This window comes from Eschrichtius robustus, chromosome 19 (assembly GCF_028021215.1).
Source record: "Eschrichtius robustus isolate mEscRob2 chromosome 19, mEscRob2.pri, whole genome shotgun sequence".
NCBI classification, from domain to species: domain Eukaryota; kingdom Metazoa; phylum Chordata; class Mammalia; order Artiodactyla; family Eschrichtiidae; genus Eschrichtius; species Eschrichtius robustus.
The window spans coordinates 37,033,014-37,059,945 of record NC_090842.1 but is presented as its reverse complement, the minus strand read 5'-3'; the positions used below and the strand labels follow the sequence as shown (position 1 = coordinate 37,059,945).

Sequence of the window (26,932 nt, the reverse complement as noted above, 5' to 3'; positions counted from 1 at the left end):
GTAGATAAAGAAAAGAGAGGATAGAAAAGAGAATCAATAAAACTAAAAGTTGCTATTTTGAAAACATCAAAAGAATTCACAAACCTGTAGCTAGACTGACAAAGGAAAAAGAGCAAAGATGAAAATCACTAACATCAGGAATGAAAGTGGGTGCATAATTGCTGCCTTTAAAGAAATAAAAAGCAGTATAAGAGAATAGTTTAAAAAACTGTAATGCCAAGAAATCAGATAACCTAGCTGAAATGGACAAATTCTTAGAAACACACAAATTACCAAACTGACTCAAGAAGAAATAGAAAATCTCAACAGACCTATAACAAGTAAAAAGATTGAATCATTAATCAAAAATTTCACAACTAAGAAATCCAAGCAGATAGCTTCTCTGGATTTAAATTAGTATTTAAAGAAAATTAGCACCAAATTCTCAAACTCTTTCAAAAAACAGAAGACGAGGGAACACTTTATAATTCACTCTATGAGGCCAAAATTATCCTGATACCAAAGTCAGATAAATACAAAAAGGGAACATAATTACACACTAATATTTATTACAGTAAGTCCCCTACATACGAATGAGTTCCGTCTGAGAGCACGACTGTTAAGTCCAACAAAGTTAGCCTAGGTACCCAACTAACACCATCAGCTAAATAGGACTGTACCATAATAGGTTTATAGTAATTTTCACACAATACATAAAAAACAAAGAAACACAAAAAAACAAAGAAAACATTTTTAATCTTACAGTACAGTACCTTGAAAAGTACAGTAGCACAGTACAACAGCTGGCACACAGAGGCTGGCATCGAGTGAACAGGCAAGAAGAGTTACTGACTGGAGGAGGGAGAGGAGGTGGGAGATAGGAGAGCTGAAGGATTGTCAGCAAAAGGAGATGGAGGGCAAGCTGCAATTTCAGTCACACCTGATGTTGATGGCACAGGTTCCAGTTCCATGCTGGATTCAATTCGATCTACCCTCTTGAAAAAACGATCCAGTGATGTCTGAGTAGTAGCTCTTTTTTCTCCTCATAGATGACATGGTAGCACTGGATTGCATTCTGAATGGCTGCACAACTATTGTGTACCATTCTGCATTCAGGTCCTGTGCCTCAAAAACTAAATAGTAGTGCCTCCTCAAATAAAGAAAATCCCCTTGCTGTTTCCTCCCTCGTGAATCTCGTCAGTTCTTCAGTTACTTCTTCTTCCTCTTGTCTCTCTTCATCCTTTCACTGAGCCTCCAATTCTATCAGGTCTCCATTAGTAAGCTTCTTGTGTTGTACAGCAAGGAGTTCAGTGAAGTTGTCCTCTTGCAGATCTAGCTCCAGCTTCCTGCTGAGGTTCACTAAGTTGCTGAAGACCTCTTTGGACTCCTCATCCACCTTCTCAAATGCACAAAAATCGTGAACAAACTGCCGGCAAAGGTTCTTCCAAAGCCCATTCATGGTGATGGCCTTAACCTCATGCCAAGAAAAGTCAGTGTTTTTTATGGCCTTGTAGATGTTATAGTCCTTCCAAAACTGTCGCAAGGTTGTTCCTGATTCATCACTCGCCTTTACTGCCTGACTAAAAGTGTGACATAAATAGTATTTCTTGAAAGTCGCTATTAACTCCCTGGTCCATAGGCTGGATGAGCGATGTAGTATTCGGTGGCAGATGCACAACTTTGATGTTGGGATGAAAGTAGTCCATGAATGGGGGGTGGCCTGGAGAACTGCTGAGCAGCAAAAGAATGTTGAATGGGACATCCTTCTCTAAGCAATATTTCTCTACCTCCAGGATGAAGTGGTGGAAAAACCAGTCCTGGAAAATGGCCTGTGTAGGCCAGGCTTTGGGGATATTCTTCCACACAACAGGAAGAGAGCTCTTGGCTATGTTTTAAAGGGCTCTTGGGTTCTCTGAATGATAAACTAAGAGAGGCTTCACGTTCATATCACCGGAAGCACTGCCACCAAACAACAGAGTTAGCCTATTCTTTGCTGCTTTATAGCCTGGCATCAACTTTTCCTCCTTACTGATGTAACTTCAATCTGGCATCCTCTTCCAGTACAGTGCTGTCTCATCGACATTAAAAACCTGCTTGTGTAAATACATGCTTTCGCTGCTTCACCACTTACTTTTATGTTGTGAAGGTTGTCTCTAGCCTTGAACCGATGAAACCAGCCATGGCTGGCATTAAAAGATGCGCCCTCTGATTCTTCACCGTGTTTCTTCTTCAAGTCTTCATAAAAGCTTTTAGCTTTCTCTTGAATCAGCATTAAGCTGAGCAGGACTTGACACTGATGCTGATCCTGCATCATATACTGAGAAGTTTCTCCATCTCCTCCATCACTTTTCCATGTTTCTTTGATATTATTGTCAACATCATCGGCACAGCAGATGTCACATGTTCTATGATCTTGTGCTTGTTCTTTAGAATCATGCCAATGGTTGAACAATACATGTTATGAGAACGAGTAATGTCTACCATCTTTTTGCCTAGCTCCACTCTCTTAATTATTTTCACTTTTGTTTCCATCGTTATCGCTTGGTGCTTCTTAGCAGTACCAGCTACATCACCACTGCTTTTATGCTTGCTTCCAGACATCCTGGGCTTGAAATAAAGGTACTGTACTACTTACTGTACTCTATACAGTACTGTACAGTAGAGTACACAAAAGCACAACCACTTGTAGAGGATGCATGCACATGACAATGTACGCCAAACACATGAACCAACTTACATGACTGGACATGCGAACACACATTCGCATCTTTGAAAGTTTGCAACTTGAAGGTTCATATGTAGCGGACTTACTGTATATACAATAAAATACTTTTCAGCTATAAAAAGAAGGAATTTCTGCCATTTCCAACAACATGGTTGGACCTGGAGGGCATTATGCTAAGTGAAATAAGTCAGATGGAGAAAGACAAATACCATATGATCTCACTTGCATGTGGAATCTAAAAGAAAGCTGAACTCAGAGATACAGAGAACAGTTTGGTGGTTGCAAGAGGTGGGGGATGTGCGAAATGGGTGAAGGTGCTCAAAAGGTATAAACTTGCAGTTATAAATAAGTCCTGGGAATGTAATGTGCAGCATGGTGACTATAGTTAACAATATTGTATTGTTTACTTGAAAGTTGCTTAGAAAGTAGATCTTGAAAGTTCTTATCACAGGAGAAAAAATTGTAACTATGTGTGGTGATAAATGTAAATTAACTTACTGCTGTAATCATTTCACAATGTGTGTATATATATATATCAAATCATTATGCTGTACACCTAAAACTAATACAATGTCATATGTCAATTATATATCAATTAAAACAAAGAACACCACAATATGGTACTGTCATAAGGACAGACACATAGACCAATGGAACAGAATTGAGAGTACAGAAATAAACACAAATATCCATGGACAACTGACAAGGATGCTAAGTCCATTTGATGGGGGAATAATAGTCCCTTCAATAGATGGTGCTAGGGCAACTGGGTTTCCACATGCAAAGAAATCAACTGGATCTCTAACTCACATCATGTACAAAAATTAACTAAAAATGAATTTACCTAAATATAAGGCGCTAATGAAAGGCCTCAAGGTGGTGGAGTAGAAGAATGTGAGCTCACCCCTTCTTATGAAAAAACCAAAATCACAAAATCACTGTCACAGAACAGAATAAAGAAAAAAGATGTTATACAGAATGAAGTAAGTCAGAAAGGGAAAAACAAATATTGTAATATTAACACATATATGTGGAATCTAGAAAAATGGTAGAGATGAACTGGTTTGCAGGGCAGAAATTGAGACACAGATGTAGAGAACAAATGTATGGACACCAAGGGGGGAAGCGGGGGGTTCGGGGTTTGGGATGGGATGAATTGGGAGATTGGGATTGAAATATACACACTAATATGTATAAAATAGATAACTAATAAGAACCTACTGTAGAGCACAGAGAACTCCACTTCGCTGTACATTAGAAACTAACACAACACTGTAAAACAACTATACCCCAATTAAAAAAAAAAAGAATTAAAAGAAATGAAGACAGTCTAAGAGACCTCTGGGACATTAAATGCACCAACATTCACGTTATACGGGTCCCAGAAGGAAAAGAGAAAAAGAACCTGAGAAAATATTTGAAGACATAATAGCTGAAAACTTCCCTAACATGGGAAAGGAAACAGTCACCCAAGTCCAGGAAGCACAGAGAGTGCCAGGCAGGATAAACCCAAGGAGAAACAAACCGAGACACATAGTCATCAAACTGACAAAAATTAAAGACAGAAGAAATATTAAAAGCAACAAGGGAAAAGTAACAAATAACTTACAAGGAACTCCCATAAGGTTATTGGATGATTTCTCAGCAGAAACTCTGCAGGCCACAAGGGAGTGGCATGATATATTTAAAGTGATGAAAGGTAAGAACCTACAACCAAGAACACTCTACCCAGCAAGGCTCTCATTTAGATTTGATGGAGAAGTCAAAAGCTTTGCAGACAAGCAAAAGCTAAGAGAATTCAGCACCACCAGACAAGCTTTGCAACAAATGCTAAAGTTAATTCTCTAAGTGGAAAACAAAAGGTTACTACTAGAAACAAGAAAATTAGGAATGGAAAAGAGCACCGGTAAAGGCAAATATAAAGTAAAGGTAGGAATCATCTACATACAAATATGATACCAAAACCAGCAACTATGAGGAGAGCACAAATGCAGGATGTTGGAAATGCATTTGAAATTAAAAGACCAGCAATTTAAAACAAGCTTGTTTATATATAGACTGCTATATCAAAATCTCTTGGTAAATGCAAACTGAAAATCTACAGTAGATACACACAACAAAGAGAGAAAGGAATCCAAACACAACAGTAAATAAAGTTAGTCATCAAATCCCAAGAGAAGAGAACAAAGGAGGAAGGGAAGAAAAAAGACATACAAGAACAAATCCAAAACAATTAAGAAAATGATAACAGGAACATACATATTGATTATTACCTTAAATGTAAATGGGTTAAATTCTCCAAACAAAAGACATAGACTGGCTGAATGGATACAAAACAAGACCTGGAGACATACTGTCTATAAGATAGCCACATCAGATCTAGGGACAGAGACAGACTGAAACTGAGAGAATGCAAAAAAGGTATTCCATGGTAATGGAAATCAAAAGAAAGATGGAGTAGCAATACTCATATCGGACAAAATGGATGTTAAAATAAAGACTGCTACAAGAGACAAAGGACACTACATAATGATCAAGGGATCAATCCTAGAAGAAGATACAACAATTGTAAATATTTATGCACCCAACATAGGAATACCTCAATACATAAGGCAAATACTAACAGATAAAAGGAGAAATTGACAGCAACACAATAATAGTGAGGTAATATAACACCCCACCTTCATCAATGGACAGATAATCCAGACAGAAAATCAATAAGGAAACACGGGCCTTAAATGACACATTAGAGCAGATGGACTTAATAGATATTTATAGAGCATTCCATCCAAAAGTAGCAGAATACACGTTCTTCTCAAGTGCACATGGAACATTCCCCAGGACTTATCACATGCTGGGCCACAAAGTGACCCTTGGTAAATTTAAGAAACTGAAATCGTATCAAGCATCTTTCTTGACCTCAAAGCTATGAGATTAGAAATCAACTAGAAGAAAAAAATTGTAAAAAAACACAAACACGTGGAAGTTAAACAATACGCTACTAAACAATCAATGCATCACTCAAGAAATCAGAGAGGAAATAAAAAAATATCTCGAGACAAATGAAAACGAAAGCACAAAGATACAAAACCTATGGGACACAGCAAAAGCAGTTCTAAGAGGGAACTTTATAAGAATACAATCTTACCTCAGGAAACAAGAAAAATCACAAATAAACAACCTTACTTTACACCTAAAGCAACTAGAGAAACAAGAACAAAATCCAAAGTTAGCAAAAGGAAAGAAATCATAAAGATCAGAGCAGAAATAAATGAAATAGAAATGAAGAAAACAATAGAAAAGATCAATGAAACTAAAAGCTCGTTCTTTGAAAAGATAAACAAAATTGATAAAACTTTAGCCAGACTCATCAAGAAAAAAAGGGAGAGGACTCAAATCAATACAATTAGAAATGAATAAGGAGAAGTTACAACGGACACCACAGAAATACAAAGGAGCATAAGAGACTATATGCCAATAAAATGGACAACCTTGAAGAAATGGACAAATTCTTAGAAAGGTACATTCTCCCAAGACCGAACCAGGAAGAAACATAAAACATGAACAGACCAATCACAAGTACTGAAATTGAAACTGTGATTAAAAAACTCCCAACAAGCAAAAGTCCAGGACCAGATGGTTTCACAGACAAATCCTATCAAACATTTAGAGAAGACTTAACACCTATCCTTCTAAAACTCTTCCAAAAAATTGCAGAGGAAGGAACACTCCCAAACTCATTGTATGAGGCCACCATCATCATGACACCAAGACCAGACAAAGACATCACAAAAAATTACAGGCCAATATCACTGATGAACACTGATGCAAAAATCCTCAAAAAAATACTAGCAAACAGAATCCAACAATACATGAAAAGGATCATATACCATGATCAAGTGGGATTTACCTCAGGGATGCAAGGATTATTAAATATAGGCAAATCAATCAATGTGATACACCATATTAACAAAGTGAAGAATAAAAATCATAAGATCATCTCAATAGAGGCAGAAAAAGCTTCTGACAAAATTCAACATCCATTTGTGATAAAAACTCTTCAGAAAGTGGGCACAGAGGGAACCTACCTCAACATAATAAAGGCCGTATACGACAAACCTACAGCAAACCTCATACTCAACGGTGAAAAGCTGAAAGCATTTCCTCTAAGATCAGGAACAAGACAAGGATGTCCACTGTCACCACTTTTATTCAATATAGTTTTTGTAAGGCCTAGCCATGGCAATCAGAGAAAAAAAGGAAATAAAAGAATCCAAATTGGAAAAGAAGAATAATATAAAACTGTCACTGTTTGTAGATGACATGCTACTATACACAGAAAATCCTGAAGATGCTACCAGAAAACTACTAGAGTTCATCAATGAATTTGATAAAGTTGCAGGATATAAAATTAATATACATAAATCTGTTGCATTTCTATATACTAACAATGAAAGGTCAGAAAGAGAAATTAAAGAAACAATCTTATTTCCCATCACATCAAAAAAACCCAAAAACCTAGGAATAAACCCACCTAAGGAGACAAAGGACCTATACTCTGAAAACTATAAGACGCTGATGAAAGAAATTGAACATGACAAACAGATGGAGAGATCCACCATGTTCTTGGATTGGAAGAATCAACATTGTTAAAATGACTATACTACCCAAGGCAATCTATATATTCAATGCAATCTCTATCAAATTACCAATGCCATTTTTCATAGAACTAGAATAAAAAATCTTAAAATATGTGTGGAGACACAAAAGACCCTGAATAGCCAAAGCAATCTTGGGAAAGAAAAATGGAGCTGGAGGAATCATGCTCCTTGTGTTCAGACTATGCTACAAAGCTACAGTCATCAAAACAGTATGGTACTGGCACAAAAACAGAATTGTACATCAGTGGAACAGGACAGAAACCCCAGAAATAAACCCACGCACCTATGGTCAATTAATGTATGACAAAGGAGGCAAAACTATACAGTGGGGGAAAGATAGTCTCTTCAGTAGATGGTTCTGGAAAACTGGACAGCTACATGTGAAAGAATATAATTAGAATATTCTTTAACACCATACACAAAAATAAACTAAAAATGGATTAAAGTCCTCAATTTAAGACCAGATACTATAAAATTCTTAGAGGAAAACATAGGCAGAACCCTCTTTCACAGAAGTTGCAGCAATGTATTTTGTGATCTGTCTCATAGGGTAATAGAAATTAAAACAAAAATAAACCATTGGGACCTAATTAAACTGAAAAGCTTCAGCACAGCAAAGGAAACCATAAACAAAATGAAAAGACAACCCACAGAATGGGAGAAAATATTTGCAATCAATGCGATCAACAAGGGATTAATCTCCAAAATTTACAAACAGCTCACGCAGCTCAATATCAAAAAGCAAACAACCCAATAAAAAATGGGCAGAAGAGTTAAGTAGACATCAAACAAGACATACAGATGGCCAAGAGGCACATGAAAAGATGCTCAACATCACTAATTATTAGAGAAATGCAAATCAAAACTACAATGAGATATTACCTCACACCAGTCAGAATGGCCATTAACAAAAAAAATCTACAAACAATAAATGTTGGACAGGGTGTGGAGAAAAGGGAACCCTCCCACACTGTTGGTGGGAATGTAAATTGGTATAGCCACTATGGAGAACAGTATGAATGTTCCTTAAAAAACTAAAATTAGAGCTACCATATGATCCAGCAATCCCACACCTGGGCATATATCCAGAGAAAAACATGGTTTGAAAGTATACATGCATCCCAAAGTTCATTGCAGCGCTGTTTACAATAGCCAAGACATGGAAGAAACCTAAATGTCCATCGACAGAGGAATGGATAAAAAAGATGTGGTACATATATAATGAAATATTACTCAGCCATTAACAAGAATGAAATAATGCCATTTGTAGCAACATGGATGGACCTGGAGATTATCATACTGAGTGAAGTAAGTCAGACAGAGAAAGACAAATATCATATGATATCATGTACACGCAGAATCTAAAAAAAAAAAAAAGAAGATATAAATGAACTTATTTACAAAACAGAAGCAGACTCACAGACATAGAGAACGAACTTATGGTTACTGGAGGGAAGGGTGGGGAGGAAGGATAGACTGGGAGTTTGGGATTGACATGAACACAGTGCTATATTTAAAACAGATAACGAACAAGGACCTGCTCTATAGCACAGGGAACTCTGCTCAATATTCTGGAATAACCTAAATGGGAAAAGAATTTGAAAAAGAATAGATACATGTATATGTGTAATTGAATCAATTTGCTGTACACCTGAAACTAAGAAAACATTGTTAGTCAACTATATTATAATATAAAATTAAAATTAAAAAGAAATAAAGTTAGGTTAATAATAGCTACTTAGTAGAGGAAAAAAAATCTCTGATTTATAGAATTTGTGGTAAAGTAATTAGGATATGATGAGTCTTAAGTTTTCATTACCTTTGTTTCAAATATAATTTATGTGATTATAAGTTATATAACTTAATATTTAATCCTATTAAACTTATTTCTGAAAATTTAGCAATCAGCTCTCAGGAGCTGTGACAGGCTGGCTCTAGAACACCACTGTATCTACTCCTGAGTTTTAGTTAGAACTGAATAAAGTAATGTATGAGGGAGAGCTTGCATTTGTTAAAAATCTATCCATACAAACCTCAAGGTCATCATTATTTTGAGATGTTTTAAAGCAAGTAAGAAAAGCAAAAGTTACAGTTCCTGCCTTATTTGTGTTGGAATTTACAACATATCCTCAAAGAGAAAAATAACAAGTTAATGAACAATGAGTTAAATTTCCTTACGTGATATAGAGAAAAGGCTTTCTGACCATAAAAATGGAAGATTTTAACCTTTTCTTCACTCATGGTCTAAAAAGTTAATCAATTTGGTGTTTCTTTTTTGTAACTTTACTATTTAAAAATGCTTCTCTCTGTAGATAGAAGGACCAACTATTAAACTTCTAAAAGATTCCTTTAAGTTATGAGACAGTTTTTTCTGTAATATTGGGTAGCATTCAATTTTAAGACTCCTTTGTATTTGGCAATAAGAGATACGGTGAAAAAGAGTTAACTACACTAACACTTCAAAAAGTGACATCTTTTTCATGGTCACAGAAGGTATCCCATGTTGTTGAACTCTCTATATTTGTTAGTTTGTGCCTCATATATTGTTTACCAAAGTGGAAAAATGAATATAAACTAGATCATTATTTTAAAAATATAAATATAAGAGCTAAAATTATAAAACTCTTAGTAGAAAACATAAGGGAAGATCTTTATGACTTTGGGTTTGGTAATAGATTTTTACATATGAAAATAAAAACAGAAGGAAGAAAAGAAAAAATAGGCAAATTGGACTTTATCAAAATTAAAATATCTTATGCATCAAAAGACATTATCAAGAAGTGAAAAGTCAACCTAGAGAATGGGAGAAAATATTTGCAAATCATATATATTTAAATATACATGTTTAAATATCCATGTCAAGGGTTTAACATCCAGAATACATAATGAACTCCAACAATTCAACAATAAAGAGAGAGACAGCCCAACTGAAAAATGAGCAAAGGACTTGAAGAGACATTTCTCCAAAGAAGGTATACAAATGGCCTAAAAGCACATGAAAAAATGCTCAACATCATTAGTCATTAGAGAAATGCCAATGAAAGTCACAATGAAATACTACTTCACATAATCTAGGAAGGTAGTAACAGTAATAATAATAATGATAAAAAAAGAAAAATAAATGTTGGCGATGATGTGGAGAAATTGGAACCTCTGTGCATTGCTGATAGGAATGTAAAATGGTGCTGCTGCTATGGAAAAGTTTATGGTTCCCCAAAAAGTTGACCCAGCAATTTCAGTTTCAGGTATACACTTAAAAGAATGGAAAGCAGGGACTCAAAACAGATACTTGTATGCCAATCTTCATTTTGGCATTATTCAGGATAGCTAAAAGGTGAAAAAAAACTAGAGTTTATCAACAGATGAATGGATAATCAAAAAGGAAATTAATTTATTTTGATACCTGCTAGAACCTGGATGAACCCTGAAAACATTACGCTAAGCGAAATAAATGAGACACAAAAGGACAAATATTGTATGACTCCACTTACAGGAAGTATCTAGAATATGCAAATTCATTGAGACACAAAGCAGATTAGAGGTTTTCAAGGGCTGGGGGGAGGGAGGAATGAGGAATAAGTGCTTAATAATTACAGAGTTTCTGTTTGGGGTTATCAAAAGTTTTGCAAACAAACAGTGGAGATGGCGCCACAACAGGGTGAATGTAATTTATACGACTGAACTGTACATTTAAAACTGGTTAACGTGGCAAAGTGTATGTTTATATAGATTTTACCACAATTAAAAAAAAAGCCTATTAGTGGTTGTGTGGTGCTGGGTTGTCTAGGAGAATACACATGGGCATAAGGGAACTTTGTGGGTTAATGAGAGTATTCTAAAACTGGGACTGTGGTCATGGTTACACAAGTATCACAGTCTATTAAAGCTTGCACTCTACTCTTAAAATGGGAGCCTTTCATTATGCAAATTATACCTTGATAAAATCGTTAAAAATTTAAAAGTATTTAAGCAGACTCCTTTCAAAGGAATTATTCATTAAACATTTATCAAGCACTTACTATGTGCTAACCAATATTCTGGCATTGAAATATAAATGTGGAACATCATGCTGTCTGTCTCCAAGGAACCCCTAGGTAAGGAGGGAAACAGAAGTAAAAAAAATGTATAGTTGCACCAGAGTATGGCAAATGCTAAAATACACTAGGTGCAGCAGGAGCAAGTCACTCTAACTTGACACTCCATCTGACATAATCATCTAATCAATCATATAAACAGTTTATTTATCCATCCGGTAAACACTTTCAGGGAGACTACTATGTGTCAGGTACTGTGATTAATGTTTTTAAAAATAACTATTAATTAAAACCTGAAAGATGATTATGCATTAGGTGGGTGAAAAGAGGTGGAAGGGGATTCTAGGCAAAGGGAATCTCACATACTAAGGCCTGGAAGTGAAACAGAAAAAGGAGTTATGATATATTTAGAGAACTGTACATAGATCAGTGTGTCTGTGAAGTCTTGTTATAGATAAGTAAAAAGAGGCCAGATCTAAAAGGGCCTGTGTACCACAGCAAAGACTGGACCTTATCATAAGGACAGCTATTAAAGAATTTTAGTATTGCAGATTCATTTTGTGTAGAAGCAGCACTACGGAGTGAAGAATGGTTTGGAGAGGCATATGAATATAGTCAGAAGGTCAGTAATCTTTCAGTAAGCTAGGAGAGAGATGAGTTAAAGAAGCAACCCTGGGAAAGGACAGTTTAAAGAGATATGAAGGAGGTTAAGACTCCATGGGTTTTGGTAGTTTGAGGAGTACAAGGCAGTGCAGAGGAAGAAGAATTTTAGGTAGATGTTCTGGGAGCAGCAGAGGGGAAAGAAGAAACTCTAAAGGAGGATTTTGAACTCCTCTCTCTTTTATCTTTTGAAGAATGTATTGAATAAAGAGGATATTAAACTATAAGTAAATGGTCTAAAATATTGTTATTATTATTGCAGCTCACATTTATTCAGCATGTAATGTGAAGGCACTAAAGCACCTACAATACCATTTTATTTTATGTTTATCACAACCTCGTTATAACCTCGTATTATACATGAGGAAATAGGTGGATAAAGAGTTTGAATGACTTACCCAGAACTGAAATTTGACTCTAGGTCTATGTGGATCTAAAGCCTATGACAAATCTTTAATAGCAAAACAGTACTAACTGCCGTAGGGATTTGTAATAGATTTAAAATAAAAAAATATACTTACTCTATAAGCCCTTAACTACTTTTACTGAGTTGGTGATTGATTTCAAACAGTGTTGTTGTTTTTTAACCATCTATTAAATTCCTTTTCTCTGCTGCCTTAACTTTTCATCATGAAATATTCCACTTTTAAAATTGGCAGCTTATTTTGAAAAGATTATAAGAAATATGAGATGTAGGAGACTTAACTGACATCCTTAACCCATGCCAGATATAAGCAGATCTTTCTACTACTTCAAAGGAGAATAGAAAAGAAATCATCTGTATGAGGCAAAAAAAGGAGAGGACATAAAGAATTTTTATACATTTATTAATGAATGTTTAAGAAAAAATGTGTTTAATAAATTTAGAGAGATCCTGGTCTCAAATGATGAGTCACAATTTAGAAGTAAGTTAGAGTTTTAAAAACTGACTGAAAAATACAGATATGTGGCTGCAAAACGGTAAACATCTGGAGTAGGGGGAAAAATCAAAATCAAAGAGAAATCAAGGAGCTTCTTTCTAGGAATGACCTCCCACAAGTATTCAGAAACTTTACAGTAGAATGACTTCATCCTAATAGAAACTATAATTTTTTTTTTACTTGATAAAAAGAGCTTTTCTGAAAAGCTGTCTTAATGCAAGAGATATTATTATATAGTGAATTTTGTATCAAAATGAACAATGCTTGGTTTTGATTTTTTCTGGAATCCATAAGCATTATATATTCTAGAATTATTGATATATATATAATCAAATTTCTGACATGGATAATGAATTAGAAAATGGTCAGATAGTATAAAAATTCTAAAAACAATTAGGGAAACGCCATCATAAAATGCAGGGAGCAGAAAGAAAAGATTCACCATCAACATATTATTTGGTTTTAAAAAACCAAAACAATGCTTACCAGGAGGTCACTGTTGGAGACCATTAACAAGGATGCTCACACAGTTAAGAACTAATGCAGAAGAAGGGGTGCCTCACAGCTTGTGAGACAGAGCCAAGGATCACTTCCTATCTCTACTACTTCTTAGTTTTGTGCTCTTGGGCAAGTTTCTTAACATCTGAACCCCTGTTACCACATCTGTATAATGAGGATAAATAATACTGCTCACCTCAGAGAGGTCTGGGAGGATTAACTGAGATAAATGTAAAACACATTCTGTAAAAGAGTTCCTGCCAAATAGTAAGAACTGTTAAATATTATGAAAAAGAAGTAAACAAATATTTGAAAAATACCAAACTCCTGGACTTCCCTGGTGGTGCAGTGGTTAAGAATCTGCCTGCCAATGCAGGGGACACGGGTTTGATCCCTGGTCTTTGAAGATCCCACATGCTGTGGAGCAACTAAGCCCATGCACCACAACTACTGAGCTTGTGCTCTAGAGCCCACAAGCCACAACTACTGAGCCTGTGCGCCACAACTACTGAAAGCCTGAGCACCCTAGAGCCCGCGCGCCACAACTACTGAGCCTGCATGTTGCAACTTACTGAAGCCTGTGCGCCTACAGCCCGTGCTCTGCAACAAGAGAAGCCACTGCAATGAGAAGCCCGTGTACCGCAACGAAGAGTAGCTCCTGCTTGCCTCAACTAGAGAAAGCCCGCGCGCAGCAACAAAGACCCAATATAGCCCCCAAAAATGATAATAATAATAATAAAATAAAATAAAGAAACAAAAAAAGAAAAACACCAAACTCCTAAATCCTTAAACTCTTAAATCCTTTGTCACTGATTACAAAACTTTGAAACTTTTCTATTGATTAAATTAAGAATACATTAGTTATTTGGGGTATGATGATAGGCAGGGGCAGGTTAGGTACAGATAATGTCCGTTTGTCTCGAGGTGTAACAGAGAACACAAGGGTACTGACTTGCTAATGTGAAACAGAACAGGAAAATGGAATTGCTTTGTGAGAGCTGCTAAGGGAATGGATTGCTGTGGACAAGGGATATAGCAAAGGGTACTTTCATCCATCCATCCACTACCTATCTATCCGTCCAATCCATCACTCAACTCTTTAGTGGGTGAAGGATAAGCACAGAGAGCTGTATACCTACCTATATCCAGAAGCACACCTCTGCTTTTGCTTAACAATGGATGGGGCATTTAAACTGAATGAAAATGCAGAGTTGCAAAGAAAATGGGGTTGAAATGGAAGCCTGAGTTACTTGAAAATGGTGTAGGACATTTAGAAAGGGGATATTCATAATTTATTCTCAGGCTCTGAGAGTATATTATTCTAATACTTCTCTGACTGATAGCAGGGAATTCCCCTCAGGTATAATATAGTAGAGAGGAATAAATTTCACTGTCTTTTAGTCTTTCCCAGGCTGCATGTAACTGGAAGGTCTAAGAATAGGCAAGATCCTGCAATAATCACTTTCCTAGTACTGTGGCAATCAACCAACAAAGAGATAAATGTATGGTGAAGTTCACAGGTCAGTTACATGGATTGCTCCAGTTATCATAGATCCATTCTATTAATTAGGGCAGGCTTAGAGAGACAAGTGTCCCAATTAGCTGCAGGTTGTATTAGATAAAGTATTAAAAATATCACCTGTTAAATTACAAAACAGCAATGTGATAATGTAAAATATAACATTATCCTATAAACTCTTTAAGTACTTTAAATTAATATTCAAAGAAATAATTATACACTCATAATACCATGCACCTTAAAAAAAATTAAAAGAACAATGTAGCCTTGAGAATACAGTAAGTCAGAGAGATAGCTGTACTAAAAAAACCCTCTTACCTAGAAAGGCAAGACTCTACCATATACAAACTTATACATAAAAACTTCACGGATTTAGGATCCTAGTTTTTCCTCATATTTGTAATCTTAAACAAAAGGAATACAGCCTGATATTCTTTAAATGCTGAGTATGTATAAAATCAAGACTCCGAAGTAGCAATTTTATAATTTGTATATAAATTACGATTTCCCATCAAAAAGCATTCAAAATATTTATCAAAATCACATCTGGCATCTGTGACTCACCAAGAGAGATGCCTCAAAGTCTTTGCTAGAAGTAAAACTCAGGGACTAATCACTTTTGCTATGGCAACCGTTGCAGTGTGATCGCCAAAGTGACATGGAATGGAAAGAAAATACTAAAAAACTAGACATATATTAGAAGAATAGTCTAAGAATGTCTATTCACTTCCCGTGAATTATGGCAATGTGTGCATAAAAAATATTTCGGTTTTACCCCAAATTTAGAATAGTATGGTCTTTCTTTGGTGGGACAGGGGCAGGTCAGCCTGTCAGGTTAGAAAGAACTATTTAAATTGGTTGCTGTTTCTTTGATCTTTCAGTACAAATTGACACTTGAAAGATCCAAAAGGATATTCAGAATCTGTGCAAATACAATGGTCTGTTTAAATGTTAAATAATATAAATACTATAGATAACGTATGTTGTCAGAATTCAGGAATTAGAAAAATGGAAATATGAAAACTAACGATTAAAATTTATAAGGACCTAGGATGTCTCCTACTGAAATCAGCATCCATCTATTTTAGAGATTCAGAACAATTTTTAGTTCAATCACTTAATTTTAATCAAAATGGGCAAAAGTAATGTTAGATCAGTTCTCATCATGTGAATGACACTAAGAAGTTTGGGTTTAGGATAATGGTTGAAGATATTTAAGACATGTCCTAAATTTGGGCTCAATTCTTAAAAATCAATTGGTTTAATCAACTAAAATATTTTTAAATTAAATTATTCATTCAAAATTATTCATTATTTACAATGTGACTGGCACTGCTTCAAGGCATGAGATATAGCAGTGAAGAAAACACACCAATGGAGTACATGAGTAAAAGCACAGTATATCAGATAGTGACAAATGCTACGGAGAAAAGTAAAGAGGGAAAGGGGTGATGAGTGCTGGGGGCAGGGGTTACAATTTTAAATAGAGTGGTCAAGGAGGGCCTCATGGAGAAGGTGACATTTTAGCAAGACTATAAGGCAGTGAGGGAGTGAGCCATGAGAATATCTGGAGTAAGACCATTCCATGCAGAAGAAAAAGCCCTTAGGGGGATAGTGCCTGGCCTGTTTGAAGAACAGCAAAGAGGCCACTGTGGCTGGAATAATTTACATTTGTAGTGTTAGGAAGAAAGGTGGGATACTTTGAGCAGGTACTCCTTTATTTATCCATTATCCATTTTCTAAAAGGTATTTAAAGAAGGATATGCTGATATCCAACTCTATGTCTCTTCAGAGTTTGTATCTTCCACTTGTATAACATTTTAGTGTCCAATAGACATCTCAAACTTAATATGTCCAAAATATTGTGGGATTAATTACATATCCTCTTAAGTCTCCTTGACGCTCCCAATTATATCTAGAAAAAACCCCAAATTCCTTACCTTGGTTCTCAAGTCCCTGAAGACTTGGCCAAGTGCCATCCTTCTTTTTGTACTTTGAACATTCATTTAGGTGTTATCTCTGCTTGAAACACTCTTCCAAGATCCTCCTGTGACTTCATTCAACTCGAAGGTGAAATATGACCTCCAATCAGCTACAGAAAATAGGCCTTCTCACTTCCTCTTACAGTACTTTTATCTGCTCAAAGCTCTTAACACTTTCTAAAAATACCTCACTAATTTACTTCTTGTTGTTTTCCCTTCCTCAACAGAGTTTAAACTCCATGGGAGCAAGGTTCTTGTATGCTTCATTCATGGCTACATGCCAAGCATCCAGAATAGTCTAAACAGTAAGCACTAAAAACAAGTATTTCTTGAATAGATTAATGAACATCTTGTACATCTTCCAGTACAAAAGAGGAAGAAAACTGAATGGGAGAAAAACTGATCACTCCACAATTTTAAAGAATAGAATAAACTATTTGAACTGATATGTCTGTACCATAAAATTCATGGTACTTTATGAATTATATTTCAAAGTACCATATTTCAAATTCCTTGAATCTAGCACTTACATCTAGTTGTCCGTATTCCATATATTAAAGTATTTTGTATTTATATTTACTTAATAATTTCTGACTGGTGATGAAGGTGCTATAGTAGTACATTTAAGAGAGACTATCTGAAAAATTTTATCTTATTGACTAATGTCAACTGGAATTCAGTGTCCCTTTTAATGAAAAAATAGATAAGGCTACTTAACAAGAGAACAGCCAATTTTCAACTACAGGAAACAAACGAACAAACAAAAGTCCACTATTAAGTCTCTGGAATGAAAGGCAGTCTTAAATGACTCAAAAAAATGAGACCAAGCCCAGAAAGCATAATACTTAGAACTCTCCCCTATACAGCCTCTTTTGTAATATAATCATCTGTCTATTTGAAGGCATTTGATCTTTAAAATACTTACATACAAAAGAATGTGAGTGGGGTACTTTAACACCCCATTTACACCAATGGACAGATCATTCAGACAGAAAATTAATAAGGAAACACAAGCCTTAAATGACACATTAGACCAGATAGACTTAATTGATAGTTATAGGACATTCCATCCAAAAGCAGAAGAATACACTTTCTTCTCAAGTGCACACAGAACATTCTTCAGGATAGATCACATCTTGGGTCACAAATGAAGCCTCGGTAAATTTAAGAAAATTGAAATCATATCAAGCATCTTTTCTGACCACACTACTGGATTAGAAATCAATTACAGGAAAAAAACTAAAAATCACAAACACGTGGAGGTTAAACAATATAAATAAATAAATAACCAATGGTTCACTGAAGAAATCAAAGAAGAAATAAAAAACAAACCTAGAGACAAATGACAACAAAAACACGATGATCCAAAAGCTATGGGATGCAGCAAAAGCAGTTCTAATAGTGAAGTTTAAAGCAATATAATCTTGCCTCAAGAAACAAGAAAAATCTCAAATAAACAACCTAACCTTACACCTAAAGCAACTAGAGAAAGGAGAACAAAACAAACTCAAAGTTAGTAGGTGGAAAGAAACCATAAAAATCAGAGCAGAAATAAATGAAATAGAAATGAAGAAAACAAGAGCAAAAATCAATGAAACTAAAAGCTGGTTCGAGAAGAGAAATAAAATTGATAAACCTTTAGCCAGACTCATCAAGAAAAAAAGGGAGAGGATTCAAATCAATAAAATCAGAAATGAAAAAGGAGAAATCACAACTGACATCGCAGAAATACAAAGGATCATAAGAGACTACTACAAGCAACTCTATGCCAATAAAATGGACAACCTCTAAGAAATGGACAAATTCTTAAAAGGTATAACCTTCCAAGACTGAACCAGGAAGAAATAGGAAATATAAACAGACCAATCAGAAGTACTTAAATTGAAACTGCAATTAAAAATCTTCTAACAAACAAAAGTCCAGGACTAGATGGCTTCACAGATGAATTCTATCAAACATTTAGAGAAGAGTTAACACCCATCCTTCTCAAACTCTTCCAGAAAATTGCAGAGGAAGGAATACTCCCAAGCTCATTCTACGAATCCACCATCACCATGATACCAAAACCAGACAAAGATATAACAAAAAAAGAGAATTACAGACCAATATCACTGATGTACACAGACGCAAATATCCTCAACAATATACTAGCAAACAGAATCCAACAACATATTAAAAGGATCATACACCATGATCAAGTGGGATTTTATCCCAGGGATGCAAGAGTTCTTCAATATACACAAATCAATCAATGTGATACACCATGTTAACAAATTAAACAATAAGAACCATACGATCATCTCAATAGATGATGAAAAAGGTTTTGACAAAATTCAACACCCATTTATGATAAAACCTCTCCAGAAAGTGGGCACAGAAGGAAACTACCTCAACATAATAAAGGCCATATATGACAAATCAACAGCAAACATCATTCGCAATGGTGAAAAACTGAAAGCATTTCCTCTAAGGTCAGGAAGAAGGCAAGGATGTCGACTCTAACCACTATTATTCAACATAATTTTGGAAGCCCTAGCCACGGCAATCAGAGAAGAAAAAGAAATAAAAGGAATACAGATTGGAAAAGAAGAAGTAAAACTGTCACTGTTGGCAGATGACATGATACTATGCATAGAGAATCCTAAAGATGCTACCAGAAAACTACTAGAGCTAATCAATGAATCTGGTAAAGTTGCAGGATATAAAATTAATACACAGAAATATGTTGCATTCTTATAGACTAAAAACAAAGATCAGAAAGAGAAATTAAGGAAACAATCCCATTTACCATCGCATTAAAAAGAATAAAGTACCTAGGAATAAACCTACCTAGGAGGCAAAAGACCTGTACTCAGAAAACTATAAGGTACTGATGAAAGAAATAAAAGATGACACCAACAGATGGAGAGATATACCATGTTCTTGGATTGGAGGACTGAATATTGTGAAAATGACTGTACTACCCAAAGCAATCTACAGATTCAGTGCAATCCCTATCAAATTACCAATATCACTTTTCACAGAATTAGAACAAAAATTTTTACAATTTGTATGGAAACACAAAAGACACCAAACAGCCACAGCAATCTTGAGAAAGAAAAATGGAGCTGGAGGAATCAGGCTCCCCGACTTCAGATTATATACTACAAAGCTACAGTCATCAAAACAGTATGGTATTGGCACAAAAACAGAAATATAGATCAATGGAACAGGATAGAAATCCCAGAAATAAACCCACGCACCTATGGTCACCTAATCTATGACAAAAGAGGCAAGAATATACAATGGAGAAAAGACAGTCTCTTCAATAAGTGGTGTTGGGAAATCTGGACACCTACATGTAAAAGAATGAAATTAGAATACTCCCTTACACCATACACAAAAATAAACTCAAAATGGACTAAAGACCTAAATGTAAGGCCAGACACTATGAAACTTTTAAAAGAAAACACAGGCAGAACACTCTTTGACATAAATCGCAGCAAGATCTCTACTGATCCACCTCCTAGAGTAATGAAAATAAAAACAAGAATTACAAAATGGATCTAATTAAAAAAATAAAAAAATGGATCTAATTAAAACTAAAAACAAAAATTAAAAAATGGATCTAATTAAAAATAAAAAAATGGATCTAATTTCCTTTTCCACAGCAAAGGAAACCATAAACAAAACAAAAAGACAACCCTCAGAATGAGAGAAAATATTTGCAAACGAAGCAACCAAACAGGGATTAATCTCCAAAATATACAAAAAGCTCGTGCAGCTCAATATCAAAGAAACAAACAACCCAATCAAAAAATGGGCAGAAGATCTAAATAGACATTTCTCCAAAGAAGACATACAGACGGCCAAAAAGCTCATGAAAAGATGGTCAACATCACTAATCATTAGAGAAATTCAAATCAAAACTACAGTGAAGTATCACCTCACACTGGTCAGAATGGCCATCATTAAAAAATCTACAAATAATAAATGCTGGAGAGGGTGTGGAGAAAAGGGGACCCTCCTATAGTGTTGGTGGGAATGTAAACTGGTACAGCCACTATGGAGAACAGTATGGAGGTTCCTTAAAAAACTAAAAATAGAGCTACCATATGATCCTGCAATCCTACTCCTGGTATATATCTGGAGAAAAACATGGTCCGAAAGGATACATGCACCCCAATGTTCATTGCAGCACTGTTTACAATAGCCAAGACATGGAAGCAACCTAAATGTCCATCGACAGAGGAATGGATAAAGAAGATGTGGTACATATATAAAATGGAATACTACTCAGCCATAAAAAGGAAGGAAATAATGTCACTTGTAGCAACATGGATGGACCTAGAGATTGTCATAGTGAGTGAAGTAAGTCAGACACAGAAAGACAAATATCATGTGATATCACTTATATGTGTAATCTAAAAAAATAGTACAAATGAACTTATTTATGAAACAGAAGTAGAGTCACACATGTAGAAAACAAACTTATGGTTAGCAGATAAGGGGGGAAGGATAAATTGGGAGATTGGGATTGACATATACACACTACTCTATATAAAATAGATAACTAATAAGAACCTACTGTACAGCACAAGGAACTGTACCCAATACTCTGTAATGGCCTATATGGGAAAAGAATCTAGAAAAAGAGTGGATATATGTATATGTAAAACTGATTCACTTTTCTGTATACCTGAATCTAACACAACATTGTAAATCAACTATACTCCAATAAAAATTTAAAAAACACAATAAAAGAGAATATGAACATTTAATTACCCATTCGCATTTAGGCTAAATATAAGTTTTAAATTTCCATACATGGCTCACGTGATTTTCTTTTATTTCCAGATCAAAACTAACAAGAAACAATTTTAATTCGTCAAATTGTTACTGAATACACCCAACTGTAAAACAAGAGGAAGGAAAACTGCTGTTATTTTGGACTAAGTATTTCAGCTGTACCATGGTTAATTTGGAATTAAAATCTGAATTTTTATCAAGCAGCATAAAAACTTCATAAAATAACTTGATTGTGGGGTTTTTCTCCCTTTAAACGGCATTTATTATCTACTGTACTAGGCCATTGGGATACTCAATTGAATAAGATTTGGTTTCAATCATAAATGATACTATTTATGGGGTTCAATATTTTCCAATATGTTAGTAACTTTCACGGATGACAAAGTTTTCTATTTTCATTAACTCCTTTATCACTTATAGGATTATTTAGGGCTGATTTACAATTCCCTAGGTTTCACCAACATGCCAGTATTCTTTCTTCACTTGAAGAATAAAGTGTGATCTCTTTATGATGATCTGATACACAAGATTTAGATTTGGATATATAAATTTATGTAGTCTATGAGATTTAAAATATGATTCAATCTATAGAAAATGCTGATATTCTGTTAAGGTTTGTGTTCCCCCTTCAGTTTTGTAGCTTTTTTTTTTTTTTTTTTAATATTTATTTGGTTGCACCAGGTCTTATTTATTTATTTATTTTTATATTTATTTTTGGCTGTGTTGGGTCTTCGTTTCTGTGCGAGGGCTTTCTCCAGTTGTGGCAAGCGGGGGCCACTCATCATCGCGGTGCGCGGGCCTCTTCACTATCGCGGCCTCTCTTGTTGCGGAGCACAGGCTCCAGACGCGCAGGCTCAGCAATTGTGGCTCACGGGCCCAGTTGCTCCGCGGCATGTGGGATCTTCCCAGACCAGGGCTCGAACCCGTGTCCCCTGCATTAGCAGGCAGATTCTCAACCACTGCGCCACCAGGGAAGCCCCAGTTTTGTAGCTTTTTATTGATTTCTATTACATCTGGCATTGCATACAAAATTAATGTTTTCTCTAAGTGTGGTTGTATATAATTTTTTTTGATAGAAAAAATGTACCTTATTTTTCTTGACTTTTATGTCCTATGTAGTTTAACAGATACTACCTTATTTGCTGCAATTCTAGACCTTGATATTCTAAACCTACCTAGAAAAACACTCAACTTTAACATACAGTTTAAAAGGGTGATATAATAGGGTAAGACACAACATGTTTTCTAGAAGATGACTGCTTAAGTATTACATGCATTTATGGGTTGCCGATCTCCCAAGTGTGAGGCCAGGGCCCAGCTAATAACCAACAGCAGCTACTACTTATTAGCTGATTTCTAAGGCCCAGGAAATGCTAAAGAGCTCTGTAAATGACACCTTTTTGGGCTACTAGTGCCCTGCTAAACTGTAAATCCAAAGGCCTTTTTGTGGTCATCCTTGTACATCACATTTTAATATCATCAATATTTTCTGACCACATTTTAGCGCTCTTTTTTCTCCCTCCTTATCCCTGTCAAACTCTATGCACACTCTCCTTCTTGGAGGGCTCATTCAGTTCTTGATCTCTTAGCTCTTGGAGGACTTTCAAATTTGCTTTGGTTTTATTACTAATTATGTTTCATAAATGTTCCAGCCTGTTGTCTTACTAGCATTATTAAAGTAATGACTCTAAAGTATCTTAATATCCAAACCAGCTTACTCTCCTGATTACCTAGCTCTATGAAAAATGGTAGAGAAAAGAATGGTTCTTCTAGTTATTCAGAGGCAAGTTGGTTTTTGTTTTTTTTTTAATCCTTCTATTGTCAAACCAACCAGTACATTTACTGATTCTTTCTTTGCAAAGTTTCTCCCAACTGTCCCTCCAATTATTGATGTAGTTAGCTCATGCTTGCACCACCTCATGCTCGACCTGTCTCCTGACTGGTTTCCATCCTTAGAAGATCGAGTATTTCAAAACTGTTTAAATCTACCCTCTGTCTTTTTTTTTTTTTTTTTAATTGGGGTATAGCTTCTTCACAGTGTTGTGTTAGTTTCTGCTGTATGATGAAGTAAATCAGCTATATGTATACATATATCCCCTCCCTCTTGGACCTCCCTCCCACCACCCCCCATCCCATCCCATCTAGGTCACCACAGAGCACCAAGCTGAGCTCCCTGTGGTATATAGCAGGTTCTCACTAGCTATCTGTTTTACACACGGCAGTGCACATACGTCAATCCCAATCTCCCAATTCATCCCACCCCCATGTCTACAGGTCCGTTCCCTACGTCTGTGTCTCCATTCCTGCCCTGCAAATAGGTTCATCTGTACCATTTTTCTAGATTCCACCTACATGTGTTAATATTTTTTTTTTCTCTTTCTGACTTACTTCACTCTGTATGACAGACTCTGGTCCATCCACATCTCTACAAATGACCCAATTTCGTTCCTTTTTATGGCTGAGTAATATTCCATTGTATGTATGTACCACATCTTCTGAAATCTACCTCTCTTTTGATATGAAAATCTCAGGCATCTCAGAGATTCTAATAAACTTCCCTTGACTTCCTATTCCATGTCCCAGAAGCATTACCTTCTGCATATCCCATCAGACAAGAAGATTTTGTTTTACTTTCTGAAGTTAATTTTAAAAGGTACAGTTGGCCCTACATATCCACGGGTTCTGCATCCATTTAACCAACTGTAGAAGCCACAGAAATGGAGGGCTGACTGTACCATGTAATTTTCTACAGTATAAGGGACTTGAATATCCTCGGATTTGGGTATCTGGCAGTAGCTGGTGGGAACTGGTGATGGTGGGGTGGTCCTAGAACCAATCCCCTGTGGATACCTAGGGACTACTGTATCTACAAAGCTGTAGGAGTTAAAGACTGTGTGGAAGTACATGAGCTTCTCTGAAGGAGTTGTTCATGCAACTAAGAGGATAGGATAAATTATATATGAACTCAGAGGTACTATGACAAAAAAATCTAAACACTTTAAGTACACACTTTGGTTTCTTTCTTGCCATAGTTGACTATTATCCTTCTATATTTTACTTTTTCATTACTAAATTAATCTAACCACATAACAGAAAATTTGGAAAACAGGTAATAAGATAACCTATTTTCCGACTTTAACACAACCATTATCATCATTTTGATATATTTTGCTCTAGTCTTATTTTTTTTAAATGATCATATTGTACAACATACTGTTCTGCTTTTTTCTCCTAACAGAATCTTCATAACTCCCATTTTTGTTGGCTGTGTAACATTTCATAGAGTTTTATTTAGGTGGTTTCTGGGAAAGTATTTCTTTGTCTTATAAAGGGAATAAATAATGTTATCATAAGTTTGAATAATTATTTCCTTGTTTTATTTGCTAGAAGTTCCTGATTTGTTTGATTTCAAACCACCCTACCTCCCTTTCACTGTACCAGCACAGCCTTCTTTTAGAGTAGGTTTTTTTTGATATCTTTTAAAAAATATTTTATGTTAGAAACTAAAAACTTCATCATAGGTAAAAAACTTCTGTTCCTAGACAACGTAGGTGAGCTGGGAGCCATTTAAACATTCCTTTTTGGTACAGGATTCTTCCTGTGAGCTATATCATTTATTCACGCATGTGCCTCAAGCATGTGCTTTTTTTTAACCAAACAAATGGCGAATTTCTGAGATCGCTCTGACTTCCTGGCTGTCAGTCACTTTCCTTGCCTTGGTTCAAAAGGAGTGGGAGGGGTGGCGGATGGAGGGCAGGATGCAATTCACAGACATATTCAAATGTATAGGAAAATGCATATTTTTATATATTAATATTCATAACCTTATTCAATGCCATCTGTTTGGACTCATAAGCAGTCTTGTTTTTTGATAATACTCAGCTAAAAATACATCAAGTTTTAAAAAGACAGTGTGGGCTATTTATTTAAAATTTACTGATCCATTAAAAAAGTTTACTGATATACTCACCTAAAGTTATTAAAAATAGGGGAGAAATAGTTATGCTTAATTGACTATATCCTATATTCTGCACATTGAAAAAATACAAACATGTAAATTAAATGTCTATGTTTACAGTTAGCACAATTAAAAAAATCTTTAAGTAAAGCTACTAATAACTTTGTTACAAGCAAAACACTTCATCATACAAAACACACAATCATAAAACAAATATCTTCAATTTGGAGGATCCTAACCAGGGGTTAAGGGAGTTCTGTGAGCATCCTGAGAATTATATAATGCATATATACTTCTTCCCCTAGAGAGAGACTTGCAGAGGGATTTGTCATTAATCCAGCTAATCAAGTCCATCAGCAAATTAAAAGAAAAATTCATGTATCCTAAGACTTGACTATTTGCATTAAAGACTATAAATTAGGCCCCAGAAATTTGCTCAAAATCAAAGTAATATTCAATGTAATAAAACTAAAATACAGTACAACAGAGATTCATGTTGAAATTTTCATCAAATAACACTATCAAACCTCCTGCTTTCGTTGCCATGGGACATGTCTCTATGACACTGAACAATGAGTTGATTTAGTCAGCGGAGCAAAAAGCAGCAACAACAACAAGACCAAACAAGTCTAGTGAAAAGACTCAGATTATACAATAATTTCCTGTGCACTTACTCTGTGCCTGACACTGTACTTTACTCACATTGTGTTATTCACAATAGCCTTGTGAGGTGGTTATAATCATCATCCTCATTTTACAAATGAAGACACTGAGGCCTCTGGAGGTGGTAATATGTCACCTGCATTTTGAGGAACAGGCTGAGGTGTTTGTTGGTAGAATGAAGGAAAAGCAGGATGGGAGTGAACTTTGGACTCAGGTAGTGGTCATCTAGACCACTTTTCCATCTGACACCAAAATCCTTTTAATAATAACCCTGACAAATGATGAAAGAGCCATATATGCTTTGGAAGTTCTGAACTTGATTTATTGTGTAGAATCTTATGGAAAACAGAGATTCATAACAGATGCTACTCTTTGGAATTAAGATGTAAACAAAAATGTTTTTTAATATTCAAGTAGTTTGAAGAGATCAGGTTAATTTCTTCATTATTTTTGTTCTACAGTGTGGATATACATAAAAATGTCATGATAATTACTATTTGGTATTCTCTAGAAAAGCCTCAGTACACATCCTTGTTTTGCATGTT

The 26,932-nt window shown here is 35.4% G+C and overlaps 1 protein-coding gene across 3 annotated transcripts in view; it reads right to left on the bottom strand.

Annotated features, from left to right (window-relative positions):
• The window catches only part of ITFG1 (integrin alpha FG-GAP repeat containing 1), a 258,894-nt gene that overhangs the window by 159,588 nt on the left and 72,374 nt on the right, over positions 1 to 26,932 (bottom strand). The gene's annotated exons all lie outside the window — the stretch shown is intronic.